We start from the raw sequence: 9,008 nt of genomic DNA on the forward strand, positions 1-9,008 counted from the left end.
ACAACATCATAAAAACAATCAATTCTGACCCCTGCTGGGTCAGACCAGGGAGGGTCCATCTAGTCCAGCCTCCTGTCTCACACAGAGGCTAAGCACTCACTCTGGCTTAAGCTGATGTGGTATAGTCATACCCCAGCACTTCCTCACAGGACAAAGCACTTATTCTAGCTTAAGCTGATGTGGTACAGTCATACCCCAGCACTTCCTCACAGGACTAAACACTTACCCTGGCTTCAGCTGATGTGGTAAAGTCACACCCTAGCACTTCCCTCGTGGACTAAGCACTGCCCCTGGCTGAAAGTGATGTGGCACAGTCACACCCTGGCTGAAAGTGATGTGGTACAGTCACATTTCAGCACTTCTTCAGCGGACTAAGCCCTGACCCTAACTTAAGTGAATGTGGTACAGTCACCCGATGGTATTTCCCCACAGGACGAAGCACCGACCCTGGCTTAAACTGACGTGGTACAGTCACACCCCAGCTCTTCCCATTGACTCCGGCACATGCCCCCTGCTGGGAGAAGAGAGGACTGTAAGGAGGCTCCAACGTTAGCAGAGTTCTTCCTGTCTTGCTGTAACCAATCGTCTTCTTGTTTCTTGGCAGCATCTCCAAGGCAACCCATGACTAGACCCGCCTGAAAAAGCCAGAAGGTTATGACGACGACCACCACACACACATCCCAAGACATGGAAAACAGCAGCTCTTGTGCTAGGGGCTGTCTGTTTTCAGGAGCAACGGCAGAAGATCCTTAGAAGGAAGAGACCAAGACGCCATTTCTCTGTAGGGCAGACGCAGGAGGGCTCTCTTCCACCCCCACCCCCACGTCCCTGGCTTTGTCTAACCAAATCAGTTGCAATAAAAGTGAATGTGTGTGACCCTTTTTGTCTTCTGAGTACATGGTCAATTTGGGGAGAAGGAAACAAAGAAGAAAGAAGAAGAAGAAAGAAGGAAGAAGAAAGAAGAAGGAGGAAGAAGGGAGAAGAAGAGATTGAATTTATACCCTGCTCTTCACTACCCAAAGGAGTCTCAGAGCGGCTCACAATCTCCTTTCCCTTCCCTTTCCTACAACAGGGACCCTGTGAGCAGTGTGTCCTCTGAGTTAGTGTGTCTTAGTTCAGGACAGCTCACATATTTCTGTCAGTTCCGGAAAAATGGCCCCAGAGCAAGCTAATTTATGCAGCCGCTCACAACTTTAATGCCGCTAGCTCTCACAAAACAGAATTGTTGCTCCCAAGACTCCACAGCTTAGAAGGAGCATCGCCTGTGGGGTAGGTGGGGCTGAGAGAGCTCTGAGAGAACTGTTCTTGAGAGGGACAGCTCTGAGAGAGTTATAACTGACCCAAGGTCATTCCAGCTGTTACATGTGAAGGAGGGGGGAATCAAACCCAGTTCACCTAAATAGGAGTCCACACTCTTAACCGCCGCACCAAAATGGGGTAACTTGGTTTGCTGCAATTCTGCAAGAGCACAGAATGTTTTAAAATACTGCAGAAATCCTTAAGTCCATCTTCTTTACTAAAACCAGCTTAACAGAAAAAAAAATCAAATTTCAAAGAGGCACTAGTTGCACTTGAATAGTAAGAATAATGCTCAAAGGTCTCTTAGAATCATAGAGTTGGAAGGGACCTCTAGGGTCATCTAGTCCAACCCACTGCACAATGCAGGAAATTCACAAACACCTCCCTCTAACTTCACATTGCTGTCAGATGGCCATCTAGCCTCTGTTGAAAAACCTCCAAGGAAGGAGAGCCCACCACCTCCCGAAGAGGGAGCCTGTTCCACTGAGGAATTGCTCTAACGGTCAGGAAGTTCTTCCTAATATTGAGCTGGAAACTTTTGATTTAATTTCAACCCACTGGTTCTGGTCCTACCTTCCGGGGCCACAGAAAACAATTCCACACCATCCTCTCTAGGACAGCGCTTCAAGTACCTGAAAATGGTGATCCTATCACCTCTCAGCCGCCTCCTCTCCAGGCTAAACATCCCCAGCTCCTTCAGCCTTTCCTCATAGGACTTGGTCTCCAGACCCCTCACCATCTTCGTCGCCCTCCTCTGGACCTGTTCCAGCTTGTCTATATCCTTTTTAAAATGTGGTTCCCAAAACTGAACACAAGACTCCAGGTGAGGTCTTACCAGAGCAGAGTAAAGCGATACCATCACATCACGTGATCTGGACACTATATTTCTGTTGATACAGCCCAAAATTGCATTTGCCTTTTTAGCCACCGCATCACACTGTTGACTCATGTTCAGCGTATGATCCACTAAGACCCCTAGATCCTTTTCGCTCATACTACTGCTAAGACAAGTCTCCCCCATCCTATAACCCTGCATTGAGTTTTTCCTACCTAAATGTATGACTTTACATTTATCCCTGTTAAAATTCATTTTATTGATTTTAGCCTGGTTTTCCAGCCTGTCAGGGTCATCCTGTATCCTGTCTCTGTCTTCTACTGTATTTGCAACCCTTCCCAATTTAGTATCATCGGCAAATTTAATCAGCATTCCCTCTATTCCTTCATCCAAATCATTTATAACGATGTTGAACAATCAGGTCCCAGGACAGATCCTTGAGGCACTCCACTTGAGGCACTCTTAATTATGGATCAATTGTCTGAGTGGCATAGAATCATAGAGCTGGAAGGGACCTCTAGGGTCATCTAGTCCAACCCCCTGCACAATGCAAGAAACGTACGTAGGATAGTAGCAGAAGTAGGGTTGCAAGGTCCAATTCAAGAAATATCTGGGGACTATGGGGGTGGAACCTGGAGAAATTGGGGTGGATGAAAGAGCTTATTTGATTTTCAATCTTGTCCTCCCTCCAAGGAATTTAAGGACGACACACGTTCATTTTTGTAAGTTCTCCGTGACACAAATTAAATGGAGATAGTTGGTGTGACAAAGTGAAAATGAGATTAGAGAAGAGTAAGGAAAGAGAACCTTTTTTAAAAATCTGCTTTTAATCAGTCCTTTTCTCCCGGAGGGGATGATGCACCAACCTTAGACGGATGGTATATATCAGGGGTGGCCAAACTGTGGGTTTTTTCACACATCTTGTGTGGCTCTTGAAGCCCCCACTACCCCGTCAGCCAGCTTGTTTCTCTTTAAATCGCGTCTCCAAGCCAAGACAGCCCAGGGCTTGGGGGATGTATTTAAAGTCGTTGCTTTCTTTCCACCTCTCTCCCTCCCCTCTATAGACCCTCCTTCCTTCCTGCCTTGGGGCTCTCAAGCACCCGAGGTTCATGTCTTGCGGCTCTCAAACATCTGCCATTTATTCTACGTGGCTCTTGAGTTAAGCAGCTTTGGCCACGCCTGGAATATATGACGAGACATTTAACTAATGAAGATATTGGATTTATATCCCTCCCTCCACTCTGAAGAGTCTCAGAGCGGCTCACAATCTCCTTTACCTTCCTCCCTCACAACAGACACCCTTTGAGGTGGGTGGGGCTGAGAGGGCTCTCACAGCAGCTGCCCTTTCAAGGACAACCTCTGCAAGAGCTATGGCTGACCCAAGGCCATTCCAGCAGCTGGAGGAATGGGGGAATCAAACCCAGTTCTCCCAGATGAGAGAGCTATGGCTGACCCAAAACCATTCCAGCAGGTGCAAGTGGAGGAGTGGGGAATCAAACCCGGTACTCCCAGATAAGAGTCCGCACACTTAACCACTACACCAAACTGGCTAATAAGAACAGACTGCCTTTTGCTAAGAAAGCGTTTGCAATATGGTCAAGGAACGGAAATGGCTGTAGTGCTCATGCAACTACAATGGAGGGCGGGCGGGCTGAGCTGAGAAACGGACATTGGGGCATGCACATTTAGTCTGGTAACATTCTGAAGCAGGGGTGGCCAAACATGTGGCTCTTTCACACTTATTGTGTGACTCTCAAAGCCCCCACCACCTCATCAGTCGGCTTGGAGAATGCAGTTAAAAGGTGGCTTTCTTTCCACCTCTCCCTCCTCCCTCTCCCCATCTATTTTCCTTCCTTCCATCCCCCCTCCCTTCTTCCTTCCTGTTTGGTGTAGTGGTTAAGTGTTAAAGTTAAAGTTGCCATTCCAGCAGCTGCAAGTGGAGGAATCACAGAACCATAGAGTTGGAAGGGACCTCCAGGGTCATCGAGTCCAACCCCCTGCACAGTGCAGGAAACTCACAAACACCTCTCCCTAAATTCACAGGCTCTTCATTGCTATCAGATGGCCATCTAGCCTCTGTTTAAAAACCTCCAAGTAAGGAGAAACATAGAATCATAGAGTTGGAAGGGACCTCTAGGGTCATCGAGTCCAACCCCCTGCACAATGCAGGAAACTCACAAATACCTCCCCCTAAATTCACAGGCTCTTCATCGCTGTCAGATGGCCATCTAGCCTGTTTAAAAACCTCCAAGGAAGGAGAAACATAGAATCATAGAGTTGGAAGGAACCTCTAGGGTCATCTAGTCCAACCCCCTACACAATGCAAGAAACTCACAAACACCTCCCCCTAAATTCACAGGATCTTTATTCCTGTCAGATGGCCATCTACTCAAAGGTTTGCTCAATTTGTTAATTTTACTATTCAGTCATTGTACCATTTTACATTCTAAAGCACTGCCTACCAGATAATTTCACTTCACTGTCATTGGTTCTTAAATCTGTACCATGTTGCATTCTGGGCCACTGCCTACCAGCTCTGTACGGCTCTGCTCAGCTCTGTACGGCTTTGCTCCCTGTGCTGGATTCCTCGTCTAACGAAGTGTGCTTAAGAGCACACGAAAGCAGACGTTCTAAATAAAAATGGGCTGGTCTTCAAGGTGCAACTTGACTCCTGCTTTGTTCAACTGCTTCAGACCAACAGACCCGCTTGGATCTATCTGCATAAAACAATTTGCATAGCTCCGCCTCCTTTCCCATGATGCCCTGCACTGGGCAGCTTAGAAGAGCCTGAGGAGGAAGGGTGTGAGGGGGCATTCCTGCTCGGAAGGAGAACTGGGAGGAGGTTGCGGCCTAGTCCCGGTCTCCATGGCAACAGGCCTGGGCCAGTTCTTGCATCGCCCTTGAAGCAGGCCAGCCGGGCTGGGGATGCATTGCATCCTTTCCACCAACGCAAAGCCCCGGGCCCTGATCATTTTGCAAAAGAGTAATTCAGGCGAAAGGCAAACATTCAGTAGTTGAATGGAAATTGCGGTGTTCTGACACTTTAGCGTTGCGACGGTGCAAATATGTTGCATGTTAAAAGGCAAATTAAAAAGGTAAAGGTAGTCCCTTGTGCAAGCACCAGTCATAAGAACTTCAGTTGCTGGCGAGTTTGCAACGGAGGATGAATTTGAATAGGGTGCCTCAACCCTACTTAAGACAGTAATATACAAGATTCAAAAAAGCCTTTGAAACTAGTTTGGTGTAGTGGTGAAGTGCGTGGACTCTTATCTGGGAGAACCGGGTTTGATTCCCCACTCCTCCACTTGCACCTGCTAGCATGGCCTTGGGTCAGCCACAGCTCTGGCAGAGGTTGTCCTTGAAAGGGCAGCTGCTGTGAGACCCCTCTCCAGCCCCACCCACCTCACAGGGTGTCTGTTGTGGGGGAGGAAGGGAAAGGAGATTGTGAGCCGCTCTGAGACTCTTCGGAGTGGAGGGCGGGATATAAATCCAGTATCATCATCATCTTCTTTAGAATCTTTTTTACACATCGTTTGCTACACAGACATCATCCTGTTTGTTATACGTAACATTAGTAGAAAGAAGCCATGTATTTTGACTGATTCATATTTGTCTTAAAAGGCTGATAATAGATCGTAAGTATATGTGCCTTATGACTTATCGTTATTTCTCTTATCTGCATTTCGACTTGGCTGATGTATTTCTTGGAGAGCCAGTTTGGTGTAGTGGATAAGCGTGCAGACTCTTATCTGGGAGAACCGGGTTTGATTCCCCACTCCTACATTTGCACCTGCTAGTATGGCCTTGGGTCAGCTATAGCTCTGCCAGAGGTTGTCCTTGAAAGGGCAGCTGCTGTGAGAGCCCTCTCCAGCCCCACTCACCTCATAGGTGTCTGTTGTGGGGGAGGAAGGTAAAGGAGATTGTGAGCCGCTCTGAGACTCTTCGGAGTGGAGGGCGGGATATAAATCCAGTATCATCATCTTCTACATGTGGAATGCAGAAATGGGACTCTTTAGCTTGGAGAAACGTCGTCTGTGGGGTGACAGGATAGAGGTTTACAAGATAATGCATGGGATGGAGAAAGTAGAGAGAAGTACTTTTCTCCCTTTCTCACAATACAAGAACTTGTGGGCATTCGATGAAATTGCTGAGCAGACAGGTTAAAACGGATAAAAGGAAGTACTTCTTCACCCAAAGGGTTATTCACATGTGGAATTCACTGCCACAGGAGGTGGTAGCGGCCACAAGCATAGGCACCTTCAAGAGGGGGTTAGATAAAAATATCGAGCAGAGGTCCATCAGTGGCTATTAGCCACAGTGTGTATATGTGTGTATATATATATATAATTTTTTTTGGCCACTGTGTGACACAGAGTGTTGGACTGGATGGGCCACTGGCGTGATCCAACATGGCTTCTCTTATGTTCTTAATAGTGCATTCCTTTTCCCCCTACCCTTGTTGAAACCAATAAAAATATTTAATACGGGGGGAAAAAAAGAGGGAAGTTTCCTTTTCTGAATTGCGCTACCTCTCCCTATTAAGACTGAATCTGACAGGTTAAAATCAGTATATGAAAAAACTCCAGCTACTTCAGAAAGCCAGTTTGGGGTAGAGGTTAAATGTTCAGACTCTAATCTGGAGAACCGGGTTTGATTCCCCACTCCTCCACATGCACCCGTTGGGTGACCTTGGGTCAGCCACAAGCTCTCTCAGAGCTGTTCTCTCAAGAGCAGTTTCTGTCCGAGCTCTCTCAGCCCCGCCGACCTCACAAGGTGCCTGTTGCGGAGAGAGGAAGGGAAGGAGATTGTAAAAGGGTCTCGAGACACCAAGTAAAGGGCAGGGTATAAATCTCCAACCTCCTATTAAGGTGACACAAGACTCTCTTCTTTTGGCTATAGCAGGTGCACAGTGCACTCCCATGCAGAGCTACGACGCTGCAAACCCCATCGGTTTCAATCGATTTAGACTGGAGTAACTCTACATTGGATTGCGCTGTAGTACCGCTATGACTCCAAGGAAGAATACAGATAATTGGTAAATGTTGCCCACCATAGATTGTCACAGACGTGTGAAGAATAAAAGGGAAACAATTGTGCTACTGGGGAATTTATTTATATATAAAGAAAGTGGAGAAAGAAGTACATTTCTCCCTTTCTCGCCATACAAGAACTCGTGGGCACTCAATGAAATCAATGAACAGCCGGCTTGGAATAGAGAAAAGGAAGTCCTTCTTCACCCAGAGGGTGGAATTCATTGCTGCAGGAGGTGGCGGCGGCTACAAGCATAGCCAGCTTCAAGAGGGGACTGGAGAAACATCTGGAGCAGAGATCCATCAGTGGCTAATGCGGACACAAAGTTGTAGCTTTAACGATCTGTCTGGGGCTGTGATGCCGTGTCTTTTTGGTGCTTGGGGGGCAAGAGTGGAAGGGCCTCTGGACCCACTGGTGGATCTCCTGGTGGCACCTGGGGTTTTCTTTCAAAAGTAGTTCTCAAAAGAGCTCTCTCAGCCCCACCCGCCACACAGGGTGTCTGTTGCAGGGAGAGGAAGGGAATGGAGATTGTAAGCCACCCTGGGACTCCGAATGAAGAGTGAGGTATAAGTCCAGTCTCATCTTCTTCGTCTTTGGCAGAGGTCCCCAGCCGTTGGAATTCTCTGACACACTGGAGGTCCCATCAGTGGAATTCTCTTTGGGATTCTCTGATGGAAGAAGGAAAAGGAAAGGTCCCCTGCGCAAGCACCAGTCGTTTCCGACTCTGGGGTGACGTTGCTTTCAAACATTTTCACAGCAGACCTTTTTACGAGGTGGTTTGCCGTTGCCTTCTCCAATCATCTCCACTTTCTCCCCAGCAAGCTGGGGACTCATTTGAGCGACCTCGGAAGGATGGAAGGCTGAGTCAACCTGGAGCCAGCTACCTGAACCCAGCTTCCGCTGGGATCGAACTCAAGTCGTGAGCAGAGGGCTCCGACTGCAGTACTGCAGCTTTACCGCTCTGTGCCACGGGGCTCTTTCTCCGATGGAGGCAACCCCCAAATGGCTGCCACGGGAGGTGGAGCCACACAGGGGAAGCCGAGGGGCAGGGGAGAAAAGTGGCAATTAAAAAAAAAATGCACTAGGAAAGGAGAGTGAGAGCTGCCCAGCTGATTGGTCTCCAGGGGCTGATCAGAAACCCTGCTGGGCAACTGCCCCACCCATTACTTGCAAAATAAGCCTGTTCCGAAGCATATATCAGTAGATGAATGGCATTGAGCTTCTTCCAGGACACAAGCTTCTGAGAATCAGAAGTTCTGACTCTCAAGAGCTCGCACCCTGAAAATCTTGTCAAGCTACTGGATTCGAATCCAGCTCTTCTTCCGCAGACTGACACGGCTACTCTCTTGACACGATCTTCTGACTTTCATAACGCTCTTCGTTAACCGCAGAGGACGTTCCTACACCGACTGGCCCAGCAGAAAACTGGTAACAGGGCAGAGCCAAGGTGGTGTAGTGGTAAAAGCGTAGGGCCGGCATACGGAAGACCTGGATTCCAATCCCACCGCTGCCACCGAGCTTGCTGGGGTCCCTTGGCCCAGTCACCTTCTCAGCCACAATCCTATCACCAACTTGTTGGAGGGATAAGAAAAGGCAACAAGTAAGAAGATATTGGATTTATATCCCGCCCTCCACTCCGAAGAGTCTCAGAGCGGCTCACAATCTCCTTTCCCTTCCTCCCCCACAACAGACATCCTGTGAGGTAGATGAAGATATTGGATTTATATCCCGCCCTCCACTCCGAAGAGTCACAGAGCGGCTCACAGTCTCCTTTCCCTTCCTCCCCCACAACAGACACCCTGTGAGGTAGAAGAAGATATTGGATTTATATCCCGCCCTCCAC

The sequence above is a fragment of the Heteronotia binoei genome, chromosome 1, assembly GCF_032191835.1.
Source record: "Heteronotia binoei isolate CCM8104 ecotype False Entrance Well chromosome 1, APGP_CSIRO_Hbin_v1, whole genome shotgun sequence".
In the NCBI taxonomy this organism is placed as follows: Eukaryota; Metazoa; Chordata; class Lepidosauria; order Squamata; family Gekkonidae; genus Heteronotia; species Heteronotia binoei.